This window comes from Passer domesticus, chromosome 16 (genome assembly GCF_036417665.1).
Source record: "Passer domesticus isolate bPasDom1 chromosome 16, bPasDom1.hap1, whole genome shotgun sequence".
Lineage (NCBI taxonomy): Eukaryota > Metazoa > Chordata > Aves > Passeriformes > Passeridae > Passer > Passer domesticus.
Window position 1 is genome coordinate 14,062,789 of NC_087489.1, and position 26,016 is coordinate 14,088,804.

At 46.0% G+C, this 26,016-nt stretch overlaps 1 long non-coding RNA gene across 2 annotated transcripts in view; it reads left to right on the top strand.

The window, feature by feature from the left end:
* Positions 1-23,635, top strand: part of LOC135282210 (uncharacterized) — a 51,732-nt gene extending 28,097 nt beyond the window's left edge. For both annotated transcript variants that reach the window (XR_010348504.1, XR_010348503.1), the window contains exons 2-4: positions 17,696-17,746; positions 19,985-20,034; positions 22,909-23,635. This is a non-coding gene — a long non-coding RNA (uncharacterized LOC135282210). The remainder of the gene's footprint in view (positions 1-17,695; positions 17,747-19,984; positions 20,035-22,908) is intronic.
* The last annotated feature ends 2,381 nt before the right edge of the window (positions 23,636-26,016 follow it).

Sequence of the window (26,016 nt, forward strand, 5' to 3'; positions counted from 1 at the left end):
ATGGAGGAAGGCTATTAATGAGAGGAAATTAAATTAGATCACCTCTGTGCATTTATCTGCACACAGCACAGCTTCAGTCTCGAGGAGAGTGAGTTCTTGTGGGAAAGCAATTAATAGATGCAGGTGCACAGGAAAAAAAATGCATTTCTTACAGATCTCTGAAGTATGCAGATGATATTTAGGCTCTTGGACATGCTAATCACCAAATTTCCCAGATACCGGCTGATTTATTTCACACAAATTTCACAATTAGCAAAATGTCTTGTTTCTCCAGAGCTCCTTTCCAAAGGTAACAGATGCAGTTGTCTGAGGCAGGGGATGTAAATCGTTTTAGCAAGCTGTTAGAGATACCCTGTCCCACAGCAGAATGTGGGATCGGAGGTGCCCAAAAATCCTGGAGCCCTGCTGAGTGCTGAGAGACAGGAGGAGTGTGTGGGGTTAGCTGGGACAGGGACGGCTGCAGTGAGCAGCAAGTGGGTCTCTAAAAACAGGACAGGAGGCCTTTGTGTCAACAGGAACTTTCTGCCCTGATCATGGAGATGGAGATGATGAGACCTGAATGGAGCCCACACTGGATCCTCAATACTGACAGATTGGCTGGGCTGTTTGCTTTGGCTTTTTCCTTCTGCTATATGTTCCTTGTGCCAGTGTGAAGGAGCTACAATTGCCCCTGGAGGGCTCCAGAGCCAGGGAAGGTGGGCAGGACCCTCCTGCACAGCCCATGGACCTCCCTCCTTTGGACTCCCTGAGGAGGAAGGGACAGTAATTACCAGCCACGGGGATCTCTGACCAATCAATTCCCACTCCGTGACAATTCTGCGCTTATTTTGCGTGATGGGGTGACAAACGAAACATTCTATAACTGGAGGTAATTGTCCTCAGTTTCAAAACAAGAAAATTGAGCCCCAAGGTCACCAGAATTACAGTCAGCTACAACACAAGGTATTATCCATAGGGGGTAAAAATCCACCTTCTGAACAATGAGCTCGGTAGGAAATGGCACAAACTCTTTATTCTGGAAGGAAATTCTGTAGACTCTGAAAAACCGTAATTAATATAGAATGTGTATATTATACATTAACAGTGTCTTAGCAATAAAGAAATATACTAGATCTAAATAATTATGTCACCCAAGATTTTTAAAGATATCTTGGACTTCTAAGTTTCTTGAGAGATGTACTTAAACTAACTTGGTTTAAGAAAATGTACAGTATATTTGCTGAGGTTTTGTCCCAAATTAAAATGAGTTAAGGACAACTTTTTCTTCTCTGCTCAGCCACAAGGCAGCTGAAATCTGAACAATAAATTCTGCCCTGGGCTGAAATCCTGTATGACAATCCCAGCCCAGAGGGAAATTTCTGAGATGAGCCACAAGCCCTGCAAACAGGAGCTGATAGTGATAACAATCCCTGCCAAACCTTTCACCGGGCCTGTGCTAGTGTGTGCCACTATAATACAATTTCGTATGTTAAACAACAGATGTCAAACAGAAGAAAGGAAAGAGGCCTTTGCTTTTCTTCTGTTGTGGACCTTGTTCTTCCAAAGCAGCCATTTTTTCAGTTGCCATGACAGTGTTAATAGGAGTTTATCATTTTCCCATGCCTGCTGCATACTAATGAGGGATCAATTCATGACTGTTATCTGTAAGGCTGGGAAGGTCCAGCGCCAGTCCCTGGAGCGTTCAGCACCTCAGTTTTTAGGGAGCACTTTGTGCTGCTCACCTTTCATCCAGGGCAGGCTGAGGAAATGCAGCAGCCAGGGCTAACGACCCAGTACAGCCACCAAAAAGTTTGATTTGCTATTTCCTGATGTGTGCTGGGGAAAAGCAGCTGTGAAATATTCACGGAGATAAGGAATCTTCAGCTGTGCGGGGAAATTGAGATTTCTGTGAATTTGGCTGAACTTGGGGCCCTGGAAACTTTTTCTTTGGAGCATTTAGGTTTAGGCTGTGAGGGAAAAGGCAGATGTCACCTTCTGCAGGAAGCACTGGGATCTCAGAGGGGTTTGGGCAGGGCATTGTGTGGGGTGGGGGTCCTGCTCCCACCAAGCATTTGCCTCAAATCCAGCGGTGAAAACAGATGAAGAAACTGAGATTAGGGACTGACTGCAGAGCTGGTGGGCGTGGGATTAAAGTGGTGCTGAACAGTTTTATCCTAAAAGTTTAGGACACAAAATCCAGCCCAGCATCACAGACTGGAGGAGCTCAGCCCCAGCTGCAGAGGCTGCTCCTCCCCATCAGTTCATCAGCTGCACTGGGAAATCTGGGGTTGAAATAGGATTATTCCCATTTCGGCTGTGATTTATTCTTGGTAGCACAGTGAGTTCAAAACAAGGCCTGTTGGAGCTCTGTAAGACTTTCAAATGCATTATACATCATGACACTGATAATACCATGGATTTCTAGATGTAAATTTTTCACCCATTTTCCTTTTGGCTTCCTGTGTTTGTTTTGCTACTATAAAAGCCCAAAGAAATGAGGGCAGACTGTTTTCCCTTTTTCTCCACGCAGATTTTTTTTTCTTTAAAGAATTCTGAAAGCATTTTGGTCTTTTTTTTTTTTGTTCATTCTTTTTCTTTTTGTGTGTGTGTTATTTGCAGTTGTTCTTTTATCACTATCTTCAGGAAGCAGCATTACCATGCTGCAGATAAGAGGCACATCCAGATGTGCATATCAAAGGATGAACAACTACTTATTAAGAAAAACTTCTTTTGCGCCGAGCAGGGTTCAAAGGAAGAGTAAAGTCTGAGGCATAAGCGACAAAACTGTCTGGCAATTCTGTGCATTGTCAACCTAATGCACAGAACGGGGGAGAAAAGGGTTTCATCCCAAAGAAATGGCTGCAAAAAGTGGAAAGGCAAAAAGACTGGAAGGGCAAACACCTTTCTATGCAGTGACAGTATCACCCGTTCCTTTAATTTTTGTACATTAAAAAAAAAATAAGTTGTTGAAATATGACTTCTTTTTTGGGTTTTTTTGGCTGTAATATAAAGCAAAAAGTTCCCAGGAAAAGGCAGATGAAACCAGACTCCTGATCCCATTTGGATAATGCTGGGAAATGCTTGAGCTTATGATGACTGTGTGACAAAATATCCATGTGTTACTCACCCTCTTCATAAAATATTAAAAAAAAAAATCCCAAATTCCTCTCCATTGCTCCTTCAGTGGGGTTGGATCTGCTGGAATGATGAAAATCAGCTTTGTCCCCTCTGTTCCCCTGCCCTCTCCCACCAAAGGCTGGGGAGACATCTCCAAGGAGGGTTTATATTCTGCTTTCTCTTTGAAACGGCTGGACTCTGAATATCTGAAATTACAGCTCATTTCAGGAGCTGAAATGTAAAAATGCTTCTGAAATTCAGGACTGTAAGACTGGGAGTCTGATGGAAATGTTGGGGTGAGCAGGATGTACTCAGGATTCATCCTGCAAATGATCGGGGAAATTCAGTTGCAAGCACAAGATTTTCCCTCGTTCTTTGAGAGGCCTTTTGACAGATTGATTATTTCTAATCAATCTTTCACTGCGAGTAAATTGAAATAAAATCATATTCAGGTTCCCAACCTGACAACAACACAGCATAGGATAGTTTAGCAGCTGCCTTAATCACTGCAAGTTTCTGAGCTCTTTTCATCTTTAGCTCTGTTGAAAATATGAGATTGCATAATGCACTCCTATGTTTTATATAACAGCCTCACATGGCTTCACATTATAATTTCACATCACTTTTACCTCAGAGTTTCTAACAGGTCAAGTAACCTTCTGATTTCATTTAAAGTTTCCATTATTCTCTCCTGAAAAGGAAAATCTAGCTCTTGTTTGGACAGCTTTGGTAACTCCAAAGGAAAAATTGGGCATTATAGTGAATACAAAAGATTCACTTTCCATGCATTAGGCTTTTGAATTGCTTTCTTAATGCAAAGTTGGACAGGAGAGTATAGGCAGGGAAAAAAGATCATTTTGTGTCCATGGTCAGATGTCAATATTGACAAAAATAAATGGAATGTAACAATAGATCCTTGCAAAGATGAAGGTCATATGACTAAAATGTCTAAGCAGACCTTGCACTGTGGCTGTATCTTATTGCTGTTTGTGATAAATCACTGGGTCCCCCCTTGTTTAAAACATGCAAAAAGAGTTAATCTGGAATTTTAGCCTCTTTTAGGCAATAATAGTGAAGGTGAATCTGAACTGCAGCACTTAAACAATGAAAATAAAACTAAAATTAAGAAAAAGAAAGCAAGAAATAAGCCTAGGGATGTCAGGAGTGTTGGTGTCACTGAGGTCTGTGCACATCACTCCCCACTGCATGGTTTGAAATTTATTTGCTCCAGACTCAGACATGCAAACTGCTCTCCCTGCCCAGGGCACTGGCTGGGCTCCAGTTTGTAAATTGGGTTAATTAGTGATAGTCTGTAAATGCACTGTGGCTTCAGCTGAGAGCTCTCCTCTTGTCAGCCTTTCTTGCCCAAGTGAATCCCTTTATGAAATCGGTCTCTGAGATTCTTCCAGGGTTTTGTTTTGCCCGGTTAATGCCATTGTTTAAATGGAAGAGGCTGTTCAGCATTCAAGCCTTTTCCCCTGGAGGCTCTTCCCAAAGTGAGGAGCAGAGCTGAGCCCTGCACAGCCCCTGGGTGTCTGTGCCACCCAGAGTGGCACTAAAGCCCCAGCAAAAGCTGCTTTGGCTCCTGGGCATCACAGAAACCCCACTCGTGTTTGGGACCTTTGGCTCAGCAGCTCTTGAGAAGTTGGAAGCGTCATCATGTGAGGTCTCCACACACAGTTTCTCATTTTTGGTGTTCTTACCTCTTCCTTTTTTATTCCCTAACCCTGGCATTACTGATTGTGTGAATGTCTGGGTACCTTTTGTGAGACTGACAGATAACCCTTGGACACCTCGTGTTCCCTGTTCAGAAATATGGGCAGACACCGTAAACCAATTTTAAAAAATAAAAAAAACACTTCAAGTACTTCAATTTCCAGCTGATTTATAGACCTGATGAAAGCTATTTTCTTGACATGAAATAATTTTTTAAAAATTACTCTTTGTTTATTACCACTGCTGTCTGAGAAGTTCCTCATGTCTTGTCTTGCATGACAAAAATGGACTGTTGAGTTCAGCCCAGAAGACAAAGCAGTGGCCAAAGGTTTCCCAACCATGGCATTGTCCTCCCGGGGTGCTGAACAGCCCCAGCAAGTCTGTTTCAATTACACTGCCATTTCCTAACTCAATCCAAAATATTTCTTCAAAAGGCTCATCTGGTTTAGGGTCATGATCACAGGTGGAAGGTCAGTTAGTCATTGGCAGACATTCTCTTCTCACTCCAATCTTTCATAAATCTTCAAGGAATGCAGCAGTTTATGGCAGGGGGAGCAGGGCAGGGTAAGAGATATTTACACAAAATTCTTCCAATTCACTGTAAGTAGGAGTTTTTCCTTTTTGGAAATGAGGCTGTTTGCCCACTCTGAAGGAGAAGGAGCTGCATTGCTCCTGGGCACAGGAGGTTTCTGTCCAGCACAGGATCTGAAGGGAATTGATGTCAGGGTGCCTGCAGTCACTCATTCTCCATGTGCTATGGATATGATAATGCTGGGCTGAGCCACTGCCACCTCTGTGTGCCAGTGGAGGGAAAAGACTGGGGGAAAACCCTGAAATTTCAACAAAAGCCACGTCGTGATGGCTTTATTTGCTGATTTGTTCAGTTCAGGACATGGAGGCTGTGCCTGGCCCCAGCCCAGCGAAGGGAGATAAAACCTGAGGCAGAAGCAGGTCCCCAGGGGTGCCCTCAAGTGCCACCTCCTCTCCCCCAGCTCCTGGAGGTCTAAAGCCACCCTGGCAGTGCCAGTCCTGGGCTCACCCCTGACAATTTCAGTGCAGCACCCAGAGGCTTTGGAGAGATTCAGGCAGGTTCATTTCTCTGACTGTGAATCTGAGCAGGGCCACGGTGGGAAATTCTTACTCTGACCCAGTCTGGCTTCTGGAGTGTCCTGAGTGAGCCTGGGGCTTGTCTGAGCTGCTCCAAGTACAATGGGCCTGTCCCAGAAAACCAACCGTGCTGCCACTGAATGGCAAAAGAACAGTTCCTTAAACAGCTGCTGAAATGAACTATTAATTAGATGCAAACATGGCAAGGAAGATTCCCGTGTACCCTTGGTTGTGCTGGAAAATGTACAGAAATTGTCTGGGTGCTTCAATGTTCTTGTGTTAAAAAAATAATTAAATACTAGAACAGTTCAGTTATACTCATCACACAAAGAGTGTTTTCCCTCATTCGGAACAGTTTGTGAAGTTTGGTAGGTGAAAACTGTTAAAAAGATGTCAAGTGTTAGCAGCAATAAATCCGTATTGGTTTTGCTTCTCAAAAAGATTACAGATTTTAAAAAATCCATAGCAGAGATTTATCCAGTGTCAGCAGAACTTTTAGTGCCTCTCATAAAAAATATATGGGCTGATTCTCCCCTCCTGATTATTGGTAGAGCACAACAAAAGAGTTCTGAACATGGGTTTGATGATGGGGTGTGAAATGTTTCAGTGATTTGTTTTGTGTTTGTTCCTTTCATTTCTAGATCACTCATGACAAACAGCAATGTATCAGCAGGACGAGACAATTTACCACTGCATGAGCTAAAAGGGGGAAAAAGTTCCATACATTTTATATCCCTTTTGTAGTCACTATAGTGCACTAAAGATGACCGTGGGTCACGGAGCTTGTGCTCAGCACAGTTTATGTGTTTTATAACTTTGGGTGATCTCACCCTGTTTATTTTAGGGTCCTTAGATAAGGATGGTGTTGTCTGGGCTTTCTTTCATAAAACCCACTTTCCTGACATGAGTCAAAAAATTACTTTCTCGTAAAAATAAAAAACCCCAAAGCCCTCAGCTGAAGCTTTTCCCCCTTCTCAACTGAATGGATTTTTCCTTTGTTTGTACATGACAATTTGGGGGGGAGAGTTTTGTGCTTCATCTGCTCATGTGACTGTGTCACATGTGTATCAGTTACAAAAGGAGCTTTGGCATGTTATGTATAAATCTGCATTAAGAGAGAAAATAGGCAACTTTTACGTGACTGGTATCTCATTCCCAGTAATTAACTCATTAACCATCTCCAGCCACTGTGGAGCAGGGGCAGAACAGCAGCAAAGGAAGCTTTTTGTGGCACCTCCAGGAACAGTCAGTATTCCTATCTCAGCCTCCGGTTCTCATGGCATAAAGTAAACCTTTATAAATCACAAACTGCTCATGTAAAGGCTCTTGTGGTGATTTATGCAGGAGAGGATAAAAAACTCCAGTTTGTCACTTCAGACCCGTGGTGTCTGTCTCTTTCTGTAGACAGCTCACCCCAAGCAACTCTCAGATTTGTTGGCTGGTCTGACCTGAATTTGAGGGGAAGGCAGAAGTCTCAAAGATTGTGATTCATTTCATGAGAAGTGCTGGATATCAGAGAAGGGCATTTTTATTTCCAGGCTGCAGAAGGGGCTCTCATGTGTCCAGTCTTTATTGGACTGTGAAGTATCCAACTGTAAAATAAACAGGAAACCTTCGTTCCTTTCACTGCTCTTTCTGTGAGATTTCCCCCAGCAAGTAAGTGCCTTAGAGAGGGCAAAACCAAAAGGGCATGAGCACAACCAACAGAAATTACTATAAGGCAGGTTTTTAAATTTGAAACAAGCCTTGTAGTTTGTTCCCTGTACCAAAGACACACAATCCCTTTCATCTCCATCACGTAAAACTAAAACCAAGCAAGTTGCTGGAACAGCTGGGCTATCTTTATCTCGTTCATCAGCATTTTATGATAATTTTGAGTTAAAACTGTGCTGAAGGCAAGTTCCTCTCTCCCTGAGTGTCACTACATCCCTGGCAGGGTGCAGGTAGCTGCTTTTCCAGAAACCCAGTGTAACTGCTGCAGGGTGGGGGTCACTCAGGCAAGGTTCCTGCATCATATTTTGGGAAGCTCTGAAATGCCCTGTGCTCACCCAGGGCTGAAGGAGTGCTCTGGTGCCTTGCACAGGTCAGGTTTATTCCCTGTCTCAGCCAAGTGTGTGCTCCCAGGGCAGGGGGGTGAGGAGCTCCAGGACAGCCCAGCCAGGTGCCCGGGTTTGTTCCCTCCCTCTGCAGAGCTGGAGCTGAGGGGCTGCTCTCATTAAGCTGTAAAAGCAGGAGTCTGCATCAGAAGGAAATGGCCACATAAAGCCATCCCCTACAAAAGGTGACATCCCTGAGGTTATTCTGGTTTAAAGAGGCTTTTTAATTTGTCCGTGGGTGAAAGGAAACGTGGCTTTTGTGCAGAGGTTCTGATAAATCTCTGTGTGACAAGAGGCAGTGCACAAGGCACAGGGACAGAGTCCCTGCAGGTGTGAAAGGGCCCTGTGCCCACCCAGAGCTGGCAGCTGAGGGCAGGATCCCTGCAAAGCATGGCTTAGCCTCCAAAAGGCTGTGATCAAACATTTTGGGGTTTTTTCCTTCAATATCACAGCCTATCTGAGAGATGCACTTCTCTTTTCGTGACACATTTTCATTGGTAACGTCGGAGCAAGGTGGAATCAGGAGGTGAAGGTGACAAATAATGAGTAGGTGTTATCCCAGGCACTCTGCTCAGTGGCTGCACAATTTCCACTTGTGACAAGTTTGCTCCAGCACTCAGGGCTGTAATTCATTGCCAGAGGTGCAACAGGGGCTGCTTGTGCCTCATCCCCAGCAGGACAGCACATCCTTTGGGAACTGTAATGTTCCCTAAACACCTGGGGGATACTACTGGTGTTAGAAAGTGGGGCTAAAGATGTTCCTTTGGAGGGGGACGTCCAGCAGGCCAGCCCAGGATGGGCACAACCATCCCAGCACTGCCAGGCACCAGCGAGCCTTGCATTTACAAGGTCAGTCTGAGTTGCAAATTGATCTAGACCTGTTTGTGCATCCTCTGAATTTCCTGGCTTCACTATTTGGTCATTTGGGTTCAGTGAATGGAATCCTTTCTTTTGGGCATGGTATGAAAGTCCTGCTTGCATTTAGCCCATCAGCAGTGCCGTGGTGCTCTGGGCACTTTGTAAAGGAAGTCTGGCTGGAATTGCTGGTTACCATCATAACTGAGAGGCACTTCCTTTCATGCCTCCCTTTAAATGCAGCTCTGATGCTCGCTGGTCATAAATGCAGCCTGGTCCCTGCACTTGAAAAAGCTGGGGAAGCACATAAGTGATTCTGGTATTTTCCTGTTCCCATTAAAAATGCTCCACGTCCTGTATTTGCACGGTTGCCAGTGTGATTTCGCTCTGGCCTGCTAAGCTCTTTTCTCTCTACTGTAGGTCTAATTGTACCATTTTTCCAAAGAGAAGCCCAGGTTTCCCCTTTCCATGGCCCAGAAACGCTCCTGCTGTGTCCCTGCAGCCCAGCTCGGTGTCCCAGCAGGGCACAGGGGGCACTTCCAGCCCCACTTCCTTCTCCCAGGGCTGCCCCTGCCCCGGGCACTGCTGTTTGCCACACCTGCTCGAGGCCACCAACCCCTTTTATGAGGAAAACCTTCATACCTTCCAGTAAAACCTCTGCTGAGGCTGCCACCCCCTGAGCCTCCCCTCCCGTCCCTCGGCAGCTCCAGCTCCCCTGTGCTGGCAGCAAACCCATCCCTGGTTTGATCCATTTGGTATAAACATTTCCTGCAGCTCATAAACACCTTTGTCATTTATCAGTGCAGAGATGTTTATTGGCCAGATAGAAAACTCTGATGGGATCAGGGCTCCTGGAGACTCCCTGATCCCCTGTGCTGGCTCTCCCCAAAAAGGGGCCAGGTCTTAATTCCCAACACGGGGCCCCCCAGTTTTTAATTGCTCCTGGTGATGATTGCAACTTCCAGCAGGAGCTGGCGAGCGCTGTCTGAGCAAAGCTGGTTTTACAGCAGTGCTGGGACGGGCCAAATTGAGGGAGGTAAAAGGGCTGGTGGGGGAGGAAGAGGAGATCTATAACTGGCATGTTAATAAAACTCCAGTTTGTCACTTCAGCAGCACACCCTGAGTGTAATAACTAAGCTTCCTTTCTATACCCCCTATGAGCTCCTTTGTATTGACAGATGCCATTTGTTCATTTACGACGTGATAATAAAAACCTTCAGCTTTACTGAATGTTGTTCTTTTCCTCCCCTGACACTGGGGCACCAAATGGTTTGTACTGCACTCAGCAGGCACTTTTCATTAAAGATCATGCCATGAAAATGAACTGTATTTGAAAAGCATTTAGGAGCAGAAGTTCTGCTGTTGAATGGGCTGCACAGAAACCTTCCCTGGCTGCTTCCCAGGAGCCTCACAGGCTCCCACGGGGATGCTGGCATCAGGGGCGTTTATTTGGGAGTCCAGCTGCTCAGACTCCTCTAGCAGTGATTCTCCACTGCTATCAGCTTCCTGTGATTATTTCTTTTTTTTTTTTAATCTCTATCTGATTTTAAATGCCTCGAAAAAAATCTTTGTGCTTATCTGTGCTTCTTGAAACTGGTGATTTCAAAGTTTTCACACTCATGTAAATGAAGCCTAACTGTAAATTTGGATGTCTGAAAACTAACTAGGAATTTATAATTAAGCCTTTATTCATTAATGCTTTAAACATGGCTCAAACCATATTTTAAATGCTGGTCAAAATTCAGGCTGTGACAGCGACTGTGACTGTGATTTCATTGCAAAGTTACAGAATGCTTCAGATTCCCACTGACCTGATCAAAACATGAATGCACAGCTCTGAGCTGCACTCACCCTGGAACAGCAGGCCCACAGGTTTGCAGTGCTCTGCCCAAAATGTAGCACTGTAAAAAAAGTTAAAAACAAAGCAACGAGCAACATTTGTTCAACACATTAATTAAATTTTACCCTGGGCAATACATAATATTTCTCTCCCTCTGCAGAGTCAGATATTTAGTATCTGGCTGTAGGTTTTGCTGTGAGAAAAAAAAAAAAAATCTGCATTAATTATTTCTAATTAAGCCAAAAAAAAATTATTATTGAAGCAAAAATAATTAACGAAACTGGAACACAGCCACACACTGTACTTTTTAAATACCAACAGAGTGCTCTCAGCATTTTCCCTGGGCAGAACTCTAGAAACTCATCACCAGCTCCTGCAAAGCTGCAGTAGACCAGTGAGTATCTTTATTATTTTGATGATTTAAATTAATCATATTTCATTGTACTTTAGAAAATACCTGTAAAAGAAGCGATTACTAACCACAAAAAAAGGCACTAATAACTGTTCTCGTCCTTCCCTGCTCATCCAGGAGGGACTTTTATCACCAACATTATCACTTGTTGCCAAACAAGTACAGAGATGTTAGCCCGGAGGATGAAATAGTTTAATCATGGGGAAACAATTTGCAGTGCCCAGATCTCAGCTGGTTCCCTTTCATCTGCTCACAGTTACTCAGCGACTCCCGAAAATCTGTTTTGTAGCTGTAATAAAATTCACTGGCCGCTCTCGCACGCACACACCAAATGGTTTGGCTAATTCTGAAGTGTTACAGTCACCTGGAACAAAGACAGGATTCATAAGTTTTCAGGGGGAGCATTCTGGGCTTTTTAAATCACATAAACATGATATTTGCCTTTCAAAAAATAAATGAAGTGGAGATTATAGATGTAAGGTCCGGGTTTATCTCTGGATCTACAACATCCATGTTGCACGTGTGTTCTCACCCTGTATGGATGCACCTTGACTATTAAAAAGCAACAGTTGCATTTATTCAATAGCCCCTTTTCCTTAGTGTGACCAAACCCAAGCAATTACTTCTTGACAATTTTTCGTTAGAGTCTGAATAATTTTAACTTCGTCAGAGCTGTCTATGAACTCCTAATTTGCTGCCTGAGCAAGCCTGTTTCTCAAACTTTGATTAGCCTGGCAGTATCTTCTGTAATCTCTGCTAAGAAAGTGCCCTCTAACACTTTAAAGCCTTGTACATCCGAATATGAGCAGAGGAAATACAGGTCTGCTGTTTTTCATATTCTCTTATCTCTTCCTCTCGCACAAAAATGACTTTTGCCGAGCGCAGATAAGATCTCTGTGTGAGCACAAAGCTCCGGGGTTAACTCACGGGGCTGCTGCTCGCTCTTCTCAGGCTCAGCTGCTCCCGGGCCGTTATTGTGGTCGCTGCAGCACAGACAGAGCTGCTTCACCTGCCAGGCTGGGCACCCCTGGGTGAGCCACAGGGACAGCAGGCAGGCCAGGGCTGGGGACAGCCCCTTCTGACTGCTGCTGGTGCCCCAGGTTCGGCTTTTCTGTGTTTCAGGGTCTGTGCTGCTTTAGTGTGTGGGTCTGGGTTCATATTTGGGATGGTGAGCTCTGTGCACAGAGCAGGGACACAAAACAATTCCTGCTCCAGCTGGGCACCAAGGACAAATGATCCCAATCCCAGCCCAGGAGCACAAACCCCGTGGGCTGCAGAGAGAAAAACAAGGATGGGAGTGCAGGGGCTGCAGTGGGGTTGGACACTGAACTGCAATGTGCACATGGAGCAGAGCTGAGCCCAGGGAGAGACCCCGGCAGCGCTCGTGCATTTTGGGGCCATTTGGGTTCATCTTGGGTGCATTTTGGGACCATTTGGGTTCATCTTGGGTTCGTTTTGGGACCATTGTGGTCTATCTTGGGTTCATTTTGTGCCCATTTTGGTTCATCCTGGGTTTATATTGTGACCATTTTGGTCCCTCTTGGGTTCATTTTGGGACCATTTTAGTTCATCTTGGGTTCATTTTGGGACCATTTGGTTTATCTTGGGTGCAGCCCTGGCTGGGCTCTGGTGCTGCCCAAGGTGGATCCATGGAGGAGATCCTTTTAATCAATCCCTGCTTTATTCTTTAGCTCCATCCAGCCTCTGCTCTAGGTCAGGTTCTCAAGGCATCAGTGGCAGTAGCAGAGCAGTGGGGTCAGGCCAGGATGTCCCTGCAGGAGCTCCCTGGAGGTTCCATCAGTCCCTCAGAGAGGTTTGGGGTGCAGAGGGGACACCAAGATCCCCATGGTGCTCCAGCTGCAGCATAGGAACATCCCTGTGTGAGGTGAGGGAAGGGGGAAGCTGAGAGCTGGGCTGGGGATGGCCAGGGGCTGGTGGTGTCTGAGGGGGCTGGGTTCTGTCAGGACAGCTGCCCCTACCCCAGCCCACCCCTCTGGTGCCCTCACTGAGCCCTGAGGTCCCAGGGGACAGGAGCTGGGCAGCTCTGAGCACGCAGAGCAGGAGCAGAGCAGGAGCAGCCCATCCTGCAGCCCTGGGCTGCTGAAAGCCATGGTCAGCTCTCTGTGGTGTGGGAACCAGCACAGCTTCTCCACAGGGCATGAGAGGGGCACGTGGGGCCCCTTGCAGCCCCCTGACAGCCCCTGTCCCTCAGCTGGGACATCCCTGGGCTCTGCACAGCTCCCAGCCAGCAGCGCTGGTGGAAACCCCACCGTGCTCACCTGGCAAGAGAAGAGCAGAGGGAAGGACATGCTGGCTGAGGACACTCACAGTGTCACGTCCTCCCTCAGCTGGAGACTTCCTGGGCAACCTGGAGCAACCTGGCTGCTCCCTTTGCCTCAGTTTCCCCTGGGTGCAGGAAAATGTGCAGGTTTCAGTGTTTCCCAAGGCCAGCGTGCTGTTGTGACACATCATATCCAGCTACTCCCTAATGGGGACCATATAAATTCCATGGCTCTTTATCTGATCCAGCAGTCATGAGTCTGCCTGTCTGAAAGCTGCTGCTGCCCTTGATAAGAAAACATTCCTGCTCCAGAAATTCCTTGTTGAGGGAAGTGGGGAAGGTCTCAGTCATGTTCTGCTCAGCAGGTGCCTGGGCAGCAGCAGATTCATGGTCACATCCCTGTGGGTGAGAGTCTCTGTACGTGTGCACTGAGGTCCCTGGAGAAGGGGGCAGTGCTTTGGCAGGCACCTGCTGCCATTTCTGCAGTGCCAAGGTAGCCCTGCAGCCCAAATTCTTGGTGATCCCTTCTAAACAAACTGAGCAGGAATTACTGCTCTCATGGGCTTGGTTTGTGGTGCTTCTTTAAAGCAAAATAATGGGAATTAGTTATTCTAATCTCCTTTGAAAATTAGATTTTCATGTGTTTAAATATGCATAAAAGTTCTTGACTGTCACCCTGAGTATCCCTGTCCATTTTGGGTGGCACCTGAGGGCACTCAGAGATGCCTCATTTACCTCCTGTGGCCAGCTTCCCAAAGGAACCCCAGATCCCACTTCTCTCCCTCCACAAGCAAACCAAGAAGAGGTTTCTGGGTCACCAATGGGCAGCACTGGCAGCGTCCCAGCTGGGCACAGCTGGTGGCAGTGCCATGGAAATCCCTGGGCAGTGCTGCTGTGAGCTGTGCCCTGGGCAAGGCCAGCTGCTGAGCCACAGGGACCTGAGCTCTGTGTGTCTGGCACGGAATTCTCCCTTCCCTCCCCAGCTCTTCCTTGCATTGCTCCTCCCCACAGTCAGTCCTGCAGGGTAAATGCAAATAACCTGTTTATTACTTCAGCAGTTCATGAGAATCGTGACTTGTCTAGTTCTGTTTATAGAGCATGTAATCATTAGCATAAAATAACAACAAAGATCAAATCACCATCTGTATTTAAAAGTGACCTGGAGTCTTCCCTGGGACAGAAATATTGCTGTGAGCACCTCAGAAACTTTGGGGACCTCAGCTAAAACCTTTTCTATTTTTAACAATTCCCATCATTACCTTTTTAGTTATTAGTTTACCCATAACCATTAGTTCTGGTGGGCTTTGCTGTGAAGTTATTTATGTTTTGTTGCTATGGCAGTTGCCTCTGGTTTTGAAAGGTGGGGATGTTTTGTCACTCAATTGGAATCAGATTAATTGAGCTCCTTCTGATATAAAAGTCTCAAATCAATACAGTGTTCACCTTGTAAAATGCACTTTTTTTGGGTTTGTTTAAAGCCTCCTGAGATCAGATGCATTAAAATCCACGTGGAACTAACTTTTCTTTCTCTTCTCACCCCCACACTTCCCCATATGTGGTTTTGATTTTCCCCTCAGGGTACCTATGGGAGGTCTGGAAAACTCTTGGGAGCTTTCAAAGAATGTTAATATGTATAACACTGCATTTTCAGTTTTAAATACAACATGTAAAGACCTTTCTTTTGAGGATAAACAAGTAAAGCTGCTAGCTAAAAACTATTTGTAAGAAAAAGTTCCCACTTACCATAAAAAAGCTTAATAACATTTAATTGTATTTCATAGCATTTTGCACCCATAGTATTAAGCTTTTACAGTTCCTTGTAAAATGTCTGGGCAACACGGACTTTCAATTCTTCTGAGCTGGTTTTTAACTTTTCTTGATAAGGAATTTCTGCCTAATGCTCCAGTGCAGCATTTGCCATTCAAACCTTGAGCATTTTGTTTGCCCCAGAGCAGAGCCCGGTGCTGGTATCTGCAGAGATCTAACACAGCCCATCCCTCTGCCTGGTGCTTTTGAGAGATTGCAATCAATTTGTGCCATAAGTAATTCTGCAGACGACAAGAATCAACATTCATAAGATCAAACTGTGCAGCTGAAGCACAAAGAGCCAGCACCTTTGGCTAGATGGTGATTTTGTGGTGGTGATCAGCAGGCATTAAGTTATTGGTTATAGCTGCACTCCCTCATTTTACCCCGACTTGAAGAGTTAGCTGGGCAGTGCTTCAGATAAAGACTGTGAAATTTGATCACTGGAACTAAAATGGATGGCTTAGCTGCCTAATCTCCTCCATCCCGTTATCATCAGCTCCCAATCCCCTCCCCACACCATCTTCAAAATTGGGAAACAGCCCCAGACTGATGGGAATATGCTGCAGAGTTGAACAAACAGCTCTCCCAGACTGTGTGGCCCCAGCCACGGGCACAGGTGGGCCCGGTGGCAGCCCCAAAGGGGAACACTAACTTTTGGGGAGATCATGGCACGTTTGTGCGTGGGATCAGCTTTTGGGGTCGATAGCTGATTGTGTGATAGCAGGAGCACCTGAAACATCTGATAATACATTGCTAACTTGTATAATCTGCCTTTATCCCAGCAAATTGCCTCTGGAGGCCAAATCTTCACGGAGAGGGAGAAGTTTGGGTGAGGCAGGAGAGGGAGAGCTCTGTGCCCAGCCACCAGTGCAGCACAAAGGGGGCAGCAGAGCCCCGAGTGCCCCCCTGCCACGGCACCAGGCTGGCCTGGGGGCTTGCTTTGCTCGCCCCCAAAAGGGGCTGAGTCTCCACTAATGCAAACGAAGGGAATTGGTTTTGCAGCATTGGTTATTGATCCCTTCCCTGTGGATGCACTCACGCCCAGATGTGATTCCTTTGTGCTGGCCTTCTCTTCCCCCACAGCCTGGCTCACTCCTGCTGCTTCCAGAGCCAGCTGCCCAGGCTGGAAATGCAGCAGGATTGCAGCCTGAGCGTCATGCATGGAGCCTCCCTCACCAGAATCACTTCATGTGAAGGAAAAAATGAGTTTACTACTGACATCACATGTCCCTTTTTCACCCACAGATCTTACTGAGCTTCACAAAGGGGAAAATTGTCCACATTTTTGTGATCACAATAGTAAAGTACAACTAAATTCCTAGTTTAATATGAGGTGTTTATTCCATGCTGCAGGAGTTTTTCAAATCCCAGATTTTGAATGTATTAGATGCTGAAAATATTTTTAGGGGAAAAATATTTTTAGGGGAAAAAAGTGCTTTATTTTCCAAATTTATCTCTTTGTGAGAAAAGATAAAAAAAATGGGACAGAAAGCAAGTGGATTGGGTTGAGAATCTGAACCTCTGGAATTCCAGCAATATAGATTTATGATTAGATTTTAACTGCACAACTTACTGGACATATTGATAAAGCATCCCCATCCACGTTGTGTACTAATGCACTTCCCACAGAAAGGAGCTGGTGCTGATGAAGCCAGCAGGGATTTTCTGTGCTGTTATTTGTGGGGTTTGCCAGTTTGGCACTGCTCTGTCAGCTCTGGGCTCCTGCTCCTGCCTGGGGACAATGTCTGTGCTCTGGGCAAGGGGGACAGCTCCCAGGGACAGCTGGAATATTGTGGGTGGGACTGGGGCTTGCCTTTGGTCTTCACATTGAGGCATCAGGATTGCTGTGAGTAAGGAAATGATGGCCTAATTTAATGTATTATTGTTATGGCTTATGGGTTTCTTCTATCTCATTTCAAACCAAATGTCCTCTGTCCAAAAGGAGAAGCCTCTCAGAGCCTGCACTCCCCATCCCCCTTAGCCAGCCAAGGACATATTTAAAACTTAAGGGCAAATGTTCCATAAAACGCTGCCCAACCCTTTGCAAATTCCCTGCATAACTCTCACATGCATCCTCTAACTTCAGTCCATCCCTACTCCAAAGTTGTAATTTGCCCTGCAGTCCTTTTCTCTCTCTCTCTCTCTCTCTCTCTTTTACAATCTCTGAGATGGCAATTAGCTCAAGAGATGCACTCAGAGCTTCACTTCAATTACAGATCCCTCCTCTCAAGGCTCTGCTGCTCCATGCTAATTTAAACGTCCTTTTGCATGAAGCATCAGTCTGAATTCTTTAATTGTTCCCTCCTTATCAGAGATTTGGAGGCTTTCCACCCATGGGTGTGGTAATCATAGTCCCGAAGGCAAACCAGGACGAGGTTTTGTTAAAGAAAATCCCCTGGGGCAGAATCACTAAAGCTAAAATTAAAAAAAAAAAAATAGCAAGACTAGAGCTGACCATTAATGCAGAGTTTTTCTCTCCACAGAGCTGACAGAGCTTCCAAAGAGGAGTGAACGTTGTCACCTGCACTTTAGAGGTGAGCCAGAGCAGAAAGTCACACCTGATGGGTCTGGACAGGGCAGCCCTGATGTGGAGCTCAGAGCTTTGGAGCGTTTGCTGCCTGAGCTGTTATTCCCTGGTCTCTCCTGGATGAGGATACAAAGGGTGATACAGCAAGGGCCAGCACCACCTTCCCTTCTGCTGCAGGTCCTGCAGCTTTGTGGATTTGGTCTGAAATCATGCAGGGGGTATGATGAGTGCAATGTTTCTCCTGCTGTGAACCTCAGCCCTTGTGCCTTTGGTTTAGCTCTGTCAGTGCAGCCCAGGGCTCCCCTTTACCTTCCACACAGAGCAGATATCAACAACACGGGGACAAATATGAGCCTGAGGTACCAGATACTGAGGTACCAAACATGCTGGAGCAGCCCCTGGGAGAAGCAGAAGCAGCACAAGATGCCCTTGAGGATCTGAAGGAAGCTGTGCCTGTGTCCACGCCAGCCTGGAAAATGCTGCTGGGCCTGGTGGTGCAAAGCCAAAAATTGAATTTGACACTTTGCTGCTCCTCAGACTCCAAAGTCCTGCTGCTGTGTATTAAGCATCCCCCTGGTGAAGTTAAAGCAGCTCATAAAAGTGTGAAGCAGAAAGTCCAAACTTACATGGGGACTGTTCCATTTTCTCTGTGTGGCCATAGTGGGGTTATTTATGGTACATGTAGGAAAGATTAAAGGTTTTCATAATAAAGGAAAGCGAGAGCTCAAGAACTGGGTGCCTCCTAACAGCGCTGACTCTGGAGACAGGATAAATCACCCAAGCAACCATTAAAACTTCAAGAAGATTGCTTGTAAACCCCCAAGCCATGCCAATAAAGCATATTCCTTGCCACGGAGCAGCCCAGATGGTGGAGCTCAGCAGTTTTCAGAGCTCAGGGCTCCTCAGTTTAACCCTCGTGCCTGTCTCCTCAGAGGGCACAGTGCCAGGGGAGCACTCTGGATGGAATCCATGGGATCTGTAAGTGTGGGATCACAGGTCAGAGGGCACAGTGCCAGGGGAGCACTCTGGATGGAATCCATGGGATCTGTAAGTGTGGGATCACAGGTCAGAGGGCATAGTGCCAGGGGAGCACTCTGAAATCTGCCAGGGTCGGCTGTCACTTGTCTCTGCCCCAACACGGGAAAAGGTGGTTCTGGGCAGGCCGCGCGTTGAAGAAGGAGTCTGGACTCTTGCTTTTGGTCTTCAGTTGAGTTTATTGTTCCTTATCTCCAAAGTTTTTCTGTCTGTCCAGCCAAGGTCTGATCAGCAGGACAGCCAAGGGCACTCTCCCCCGCCCACGGGGCGGTTGTCTCTTTTATAATGAAAACTACTGTATAAGATATTTACCTTCTATTTCCAATACTTTTCGCCCTTGTTGGCAAGTGCACCTTCTCCATGAACCAATCCACACGTGCCAACATCATCCTGAACATGGATGCCAAGGAGAGGAAAGAAGAAGGACACGCCCCAATCCCTCCATCTTAGAACCCCTGACTCCCATGTACAGGATTCCAAACCCCCCTGTACAAGGTTCAAACCCCCCCTGTACAGTGCTCCAAAATTTTTTCCCTTCACCCTGTGATTGCTACTACTGTGCTACTTGAACTTTTGTGGCCTGTAATTCTTTATATAAGGTTGGCGATTTGCTCCATGAATTAAGATCGAATTTCCAGGTGTCTTTGGCTTCCTGCCAGGGTCTCCGAGCCCCTGCCAGGGCTTTGAGACATCCAGGGCATCCAGAGAGATGTCCTGGGTTCTGACAGGAATCCATGGGATCTGTAAGTGTGGGATCACAGGGACAGCAGAGGGAAGCTCCCAGCTCAGAGCTGGCTCCATTTCTGCCCTCAGCAGCTCCAGGCCCTTCTGCATTGTGCTGCTTCTTGGGGGGCTCCTATCATGACACAATCTCAGAGACATGTTTTTATGGGTTTTGTGGGCTTCAGGAAGTCAGGAAAATATTCCAAGGCCCTTCAAGGTTCTGGTTCATTTGCATTTTAAAAAGTCAAGTCTACCCATTCCTTCCACCCTGAAGGACCAAGTGAGAAGTGCAATAAATCACAGTTGGAGCTTGTGTGTGGCACAGCAGCAGCCAGGGATCCTTCCCTGCGTCCTACCCCAGAGAAAACCCCAAACCAAAGTTTTTGTATTGTTTCTCCTCATCTTTTTTGTTGTTTGGTTGTCTGGTTGGGATTTGTTCAGTTGGTTTTGGTTTGTGTTGATTTTTTCTTCCCCATTTCTGTTTCAGGAAAACCCTGCCCAGATTTTGAGGTGTGGCCCTGCTCAGGCTGGACAGAGGTAAGTGCTCAGGAAGGTGATGAAGGAGTTAATCTGGGCCAGCACTGGCCCAAGAATAATTCCCAGAGATGGATCATGCCTGGTCCAAATTCTACAAGTGGATTTTCCTCATGTTTCATTTATTTTTCAAGCCTTGCTCAAGAGAAGTAACCAGATCCAATTTTCACATTAGTTCTTCAACTTGATTTAAGAGAGAGGAGTAAATTTTTGAAGAATCTTAATTCTGCAGGCTCCCCATGGGGGTGTTCAGTGATTTTCTGGGGAATTCTGGTAACAGACCCAATTCCCACAACAGCAGCTTGGCTCTTACTGGGGGATTTCTGCTGTTGCTACATAATAAATCCCAATTCTTATAATAAAAATAAGGAAAATCTACCAGCATTCAAACCATTGGTAGTTAAGCAGTTGTTCAGATCTTGGGAAGCATTTTTTCCCAGACAATATAAGAAAGTCTTTCTGGGACAGAGATGAAGTAAATATCTCAGAAATTCATCACCATTGGTCACCTGTGCAAGTCAGTGGCAGTATAAGAATGACAGTCAGTGCATTTCCATTCTGGTTTTTTTCATGGAGCCATTCCAAAGCTGTGCAGGAGGAATTGTCCTGTTCAGTTGAAATCCATGGATCTTTGTTCCATGCCTTTGGTACAAACTGGGATTTAACAGCAGGAGGAGATGGATCCAAAGCTCCTGTCCATACAAACCAGGATGTTACAGTGTCCAAAACAACCTTCAGATATCCCATTTACCACAGGCTGCCTGCAGGCCTGGCTTTAAATTAATGAATATTCCAGTCCCCTGAATGAGGGAAGGAAGGAAAATTTAGAGGAGCTAGAAAACATCACTAAAAATTAGGTGATAACGTCACCAAGCCAAAATCCTGCATCTTTCTGGGGAGGAAAAATGAAGAAATATCAAAAGTGTCACAGGTGACTTGGGTAGCAGCTGCAGCAACAGGAGCACTGGGATGGCCCAGGAAACTCGAGTCCAGCACTTGGCACCTGAGTGGGGACACTTTCCTGTCTGGAGACACCAAATTGTGTGTCATGCATGGCCAAAGTGCATTTTCTTTGTCTGTGGGAAGGTCAAAAGCACTGAAGCACCAGACCTGCAGTCAGACCAGTGCAGAAGTGAATTGTGAGTATAAAAAACTGGCAAATGTGAGGCAAGTCTGTGAATAACTCGTTCCTGTTTATTTCTGCTCCCTTTCTCCCCAGATATTTCTGTGTTGCCAACACAATGTCAGTATCTGATTGGGTTTTTTTACTTTTTAATTTTCCTCCTGAATTAACCATCCTCCCAGAAATGCCCATGAGATTTGAAGTTAGCCTGGAAATCTTTCAAAGGACCCCAAAGATAACTGCACTGGGTCTTCCATTGCATTTCCATTTTATGGCATCTTTTTATATTCTGCAGTAGCCTTTTCTGAATAAAAATGAGACAGCCTCTTAAGAGGCCTTTTTATTATTTGCATTTGGCAAAAACAGCCTTAATGAGCTGTTAAGAGTCATTCCCCAGTCCTATTGTTGGCGATGCATGGGAGCCTGTAAAGTGCTGAAAAGCCAAAAGACAATTTATGATCCCTGATGCCATCCCTTCCTGAGACAATCCCACAGAAAGGAAGATATCTGGGCAGTAGGAAGTCCCGTTATTTAAATGCCTGAGTAAGTTTTACTGGAGTCATAACTGTGGAATTTGCTATTTTCATTTCAGAGCTCCCCCAGCCTGCTCCCAGCTCCTTCCCATGTCAGAGAACGGGGAGATGACTCAGGGAAATCTCCCCATTCATTCCGGGGGGATAAATAGCCCCGAATTCCAAGCAGGCAGGGATCAGTCTGTGAAACTGCTGCTTCTGCTGGTCTGTGCTCAGCCCGCTGCACTTTGCTCTGGGAAAGAGCAAAAGAGCTCGAATTTCCTCAGATACGGGACAGGGGGTGGCTCTGCACCGGGAAAATCCCAAATACAGAGTTTGTGCAGGCTGAGCAGCACAGGGTGTGAGGCTCTGGCACTGGGGTCCCTCGGTGTTAGGGATGTAGTTAGTAATTGTTGGCTGTCGGGACTGTATCACGGTCGTGAATAAATTCTTTTTGTTTTTATTAGAATGGGGCATATTTCATTTTTACCTATAACACTTGGGAAGGGGCAGCAGCCAGCAAATGCCAGAGGTGTTAGCAGTGACCGAGGTGCTGAGGGGACTGTCACAGGCTGGGGACAAAGGCAGAGACCTTGGTGCCACCACTGACCCCCAGACGGCTCCAGAAAAGAGCCAATATTGCACCCCTGTATTGTCCCCAGCTCTGTAAGTGACAAACTGACCTCTCCGAGCAGGCTCAGGTGTGTGCATCGCTCAGCAGCTCACCTGGGCAGGTGAGCCAAATCTGGGACAGGAGCTCAGGGCTGCTCTGGGACAGGAGCTCAGGGACAGGAGCTCAGGGCTGCTCTGGGACAGGAGCTCAGGGCTGCTCTGGGACAGGAATTCTGGGCTGCTCTGGGACAGGAATTCTGAGCTGCTCTGGCTGGCTGAGCAGAGATGCACCAGGGAGGCCTTGCACCAGCACGATTCTCCTGTTCTGGGAGCTGGAATCACTTCCAAACGAGGAAGGTAATTGAAATAAGGAAAGATTTAAAAGTCTCTTTTAAGAATACCAGCACAAGTTCCACTTTCTAGCTCTGTCTCCCAGGAAGTTTGATAAAGGATCTTAACCTGTAGTGGTTTTTCCCCTGATCTATCATTTTTTCAGGCACTTTTGAATTTTGAATTCCCCTGAAGTATCAGGCTCTGACTCTGATGGCATCCCAAAATGAGCTGAGTGACTTTTGATGATCCCCTCCTGCATGAACAGCACTGCAGCTGCTGTATAATTTTTTCTTGCAGTGGGGATCTCTGCTCTGCTGCTGGGTTCCAGCCCCAGCCTTTGTGTGGAGTGCAATCATCAGCAATTACCCACGTGCCCAGCATCGTGTCAGCTCCTCACAGCTCACAGCCACACCAGGGAAGGCTCCTGAGAGAAGGGTGACAATAACGTGATGCAAGCCCTCAGCAGCTGGATTCTTGGCACTTCACTTGGCTTCTGATTCTTTAAAATGTTCTTTCCTTGGGGAATTTTATTTGCATGAAAACACAGCACAATAATTTGATGACTGCTCACCCTCATGATGTGCAGAGAAACAAAGCAGCTCAAGAGTGAGCTAAGCAATCAGTTATATTTAATTTTTTTCCTGAAATCACACCTCTTTCACTTTTTTCCCTCTGCTGTGACTTACAAAAGTGCCTTACAGTGCAGCTGGGTTATGCAGTAAAACGAGGAGCTCAGAGCTGCTAAAAGGACTATTCTTCTGTGCTCTGGGGAACAAATAAATGTCCTGTTCTGCCATGGCCCGAGAGCTTTTGTGCAGCTCACAGCACAAACCCCACTGCTCCCAGTGCCCATCCCAGCATCCCTCCTCAGAGCTCAACCTCACCAAAATAATTGGTGTGAAGCAAACATGCTCAGCCCTCTGCCTTGCCTTGCAGACTGAAGGGAGAATTGAGAATTCCCACTTTGTTTGTGGGAATGGAGGGAGCAGGAAAGCAGGACAGACCCCAGCTGAGGGTGGGCCATGCACAGGAGAAACCCGGGGCTGAGAGTGCAGTCCCTGCCCCAGTGATGTCCCTGCCCCAGGGCTGTCCCTTGTCCCCTGTCAAGTGGGGAGATGCTGGGAGATGCTGCTGGCCTGAGCAAACTTCAAACAGCCCCGGGACTGAGAACCCATCCCAGGGACTCAGAACCCAGCCCAGGGACCAAGAACCCAGCCCAGAGACTCAGAACCCAGCCCAGGGACTGAGAACCCAGCCCAGGACTGAGAACCCAGCCCAGGGACTCAGAACCCAGCCCAGGGACCAAAAACCCAGCCCAGGGACTCAGAACCCAGCCCAGGGACTCAGAACCCAGCCCAGGACTGAGAACCCAGCCCAGGGACTGAGAACCCAGCCCAGGACTGAGAACCCAGCCCAGGGACTCAGAACCCAGCCCAGGACCAAGAACCCAGCCCAGGACCAAGAACCCAGCCCAGCTGCTGCCGTGGTGAGCACCCAGTGCCCTTCCCAGCCTTGTTCCCAAGTTCAAGTCCAGCTCTAACTACCAGCTTTGCCCAATTATTCTCCCCCAGATGGAAGCTGTAATGATTCATGAGCAACTTTACACGGGGATGGATCAGCCCAGTTCTCCCTTCTCAGAATAAATCTCTATAAAAAGCAGAATAAATCTGTATAAAAAGTCCTGTGTGAAACTTTGGGGCTTCTTGGCATCACCTGGAGTCCAGACTGAGCTCTGCCTCCAGCCTGGCCCAGCAGAGCCCACCAGTGCCCACCCCAGGCCTGGCAGCTCCTCGGGAGGGAGGCAGAGCAGGGCACAGAGGAGCAGCCCCTGCTCATTTGTCTGCCTGTATATATATATATATTTTATATTTTATATATTTATATCTTTATATATTTATACATATATGTACTTATATATATATTTATATTTATTTATATATTTATATTTATTTATATATATTTATATTTATATTTTTATATTTTCCATATTTATATTTTATAGTTATACTTATTGTTATAGTTATATTTACAGTTATATTTAAAGTTATATTTATATTTTAAAATGCATGTATATTTATGGTTATATTTATATTAAAAATTACTTATATTTACTGTTTTGTTTATACTTATATTTACTGTTATGTTTATATTTAAATATATATCTATTTCTATTTAAAAACACATTTACAATGCTATTTATCTTTACATTCACATTTATTTTTATGTTTACGTTTATTTGTGTAGACATGCAAACTCCCCGCGGAGGAAGGAAAAGGCCAGCCCTGGGTTTGAGGCGGGTGGGAGATGGGCCCGGAGCTCGTGCTCGGTGTGCATGTGATAAAGCCAGGCACAAAAGCCGCTTAGGACCCGCGGAGATTAGCCACAAGAACCGAGCCATTCTTTTCAGCAGGCGTTATTAGCATATTTTTCATCAATCCTGCACTGAACAGCTACCATAGCAGGAAGTGGTGTTTAACCTCCCGTTCCCACGTAACGAGATTACTGTGCTGGTTGTGTTCCATCCATCCACAGGAGCCTCCTGTGCCCGCTTCACTGCATTCACTGGGCTCCAGCCCCAACAGCAGCAGTGCCCCAACGTGAATTCAGAATATTGATATTTGCAGCTGGGTTTGTGTTCCAGGCTGCTCGGAGGGCGGTGGAGAACTCGATGGTGACAGACAAGGGTGTCACTGAGAACCCTGCCACTTCTGGGAGTTTGCTTGCATTCTGCAAGTTAAAGTTGGTTTGAAACAGATGAACATCACCTGAGTCCTGAGGCACAACCAGGTGAAACTAGTTTTTCCTTTATTTATACATAAAACTCTGAGCCAGGGGAACTCTGCTGCCATAAAACTTTGGTGTTTCACTGAATTCACTGAATGGGAAAATGACAGGAGTAGAGTTTGGAATAAAACTACAAAGCAGGTGAGCCTTATGGGATTTCTGTTTTCAACAATTCCCTGCTCCTAATAGTTTCATTTTTTAATTTCTCTTTTTTCCTAAAGAGTTTGTGGGTTGTAAGACGGGTACCGGGAATGGTTTTGTTATTTGAAGGATGCAGCATTAATTAATAAAAAATAACTTGAGAGGGGAAAGAAAACCTTGCAACAGCTGAATTTAGTACAGCAGAGTTACAGCAGCCTCTCCCTCTTGGAGAAACTGGTTTGTTCCACAAAAAACCCTTCCAAAATAATTAAAGGAGTCTCCTTTTCCATCTCCTGTAAGAACAGGGTTTACCTCTGTGTAAAAGAAAGGAATAAATATAGGAGCTAATTAAATCCAGCCATTTAGCTTAACAATGCAGCTGTTTTGCTGTTTGCCTGCAGTGTTGCATGCAGCAGCACAAAAGAGACACTTTGGATTTTTATCCCCCTTCCACCCACCTTCCCAAGACTCATCAGCACA